The following is a 1735-nucleotide window of genomic DNA, read 5'->3' on the forward strand; positions in this document are numbered from 1 at the left end:
AATCTCAGAAATGCTTTGAGGTATAGGTTGGAGTTGTCTAGTGAACTCTATGTCAGTAAGCTTGGTATAGGTAACTACCTCATTAAATTTGAATGTAAACATGAAAATATTAAAGTTTTAAGGCAATGTACTAGAGTGATATGTGGTGATATATTCATGATTCAATCTTGTAACATCTCAATCCTTCCTGAAAACTTTTCACTCTCCCATGAGGATTTTGAGATAACCCTCTATAATATTTTCCTTGAGCAAACAAGAATAGTCACAGAGATTTCTAGTAGTTCAAACTTAGGATACCTCATTACTTTTGATGATCCAGTCCTAATTCAGTTTGGTTACAACATAAAAATTAGGCCCAGAATCGACCTCTCCAATCCTCTCAAATTTGGTACCTTTTCATCTGACAATAACCTTGGTGTCAATTGGATTGAGTTACATGAACTTCCAAGACTCTACTGCACTTTATGTCATAGGCTAGGTCATTTAACTGAAAACTGCATAGATTTGTTCCTGCTCAACCATCAAGAAATGCAGTTTCTAACACCTCCACCTGCTCAACCATATTTTGATCCTATGTATGATGATGATTATTATTATCAAGAAATTCTCCACAATTTGACAGAGATGAACCTGATAGTGACTTGAGTGATTGGAGTTTTCACTCTAATTATCTCTGGTCTCTTCACACCAAGACAAATCTGTGGTGTCTGTCTCTGATGGTGAAGGATATAACAATATGGATTTCATTCCGACTCTTCATCAGACTCTGAAAGAACTAACTCTACAGCTTAGGAGATGGAAGCAAATATCATAATTAATAAAGATCATAGACCTATTCAGCAGACACATATCCCTTGCAAATTTATGGTTTCAGACATTGAAGATGCTGAGTTCATCTAGAAGCTGACAACTCAAGTTTTACAAGCTCTCATATCGGCCCAGCACTCAAGAGACAGAACCCAGACCATCAAGCTTTTATTCTTAATATGGGCATTGGTTCATCATCTGTTATAGCACTGCTCGGTTGAATCCTCCAAACGTTGGTATATATGTCAAGGTTGGTTGTCATATTTTAGTATCAAACTCAAAAGTCTCTTCATTAGATTACTAGAGTAAACTTCGTTAGGTTAGACTAGGAAGTCTAGAAATGTTGAGACATACAAGTATTACTCTGAAGACCCAGAGAATCCGAAAACGTATCGACATCAACGAATACAACATCCTTCTACTTGAGGTTAGTAATACATGACTTGACTTGTTTCCATTTCTATATCGTTTCTTTCAAGTTATATACATGAAACTCTAGTACGAGAGACCTGATCATCTTATTATGATATAGGTGTTAAGGAAGATTATATTAATAGTTGTGAATGTTTTGTATTGGTATATTATATTACGAAGTATAATGATTATCTTTTGAACTTCGTAATTGGGACATTGACGTAATCTTTGTAACTTGTTACTAGATTGTGTAGTGAATTAAGGATTAATTCATGCCTAGAAAACTATGTTTAATTACATGAGTTTACGAAAGTAGACTTACGAACTTGTTTCGTAGTTGAAATAAATCAATAAGATTGATGGCCTGGTTTTCCTTGAAGATTTATTGTTGGACAAATCCTAACCTATATAGGGAATCAAGGTAGAGCCAATCCTTACTTATGTTAGGAGTCATGGTAGAACCGATCCCTACATATATTAGGAGTCAAGTTATAACAGATCCATACCTACATTG

This window comes from Papaver somniferum, chromosome 1 (genome assembly GCF_003573695.1).
Source record: "Papaver somniferum cultivar HN1 chromosome 1, ASM357369v1, whole genome shotgun sequence".
NCBI lineage: Eukaryota > Viridiplantae > Streptophyta > Magnoliopsida > Ranunculales > Papaveraceae > Papaver > Papaver somniferum.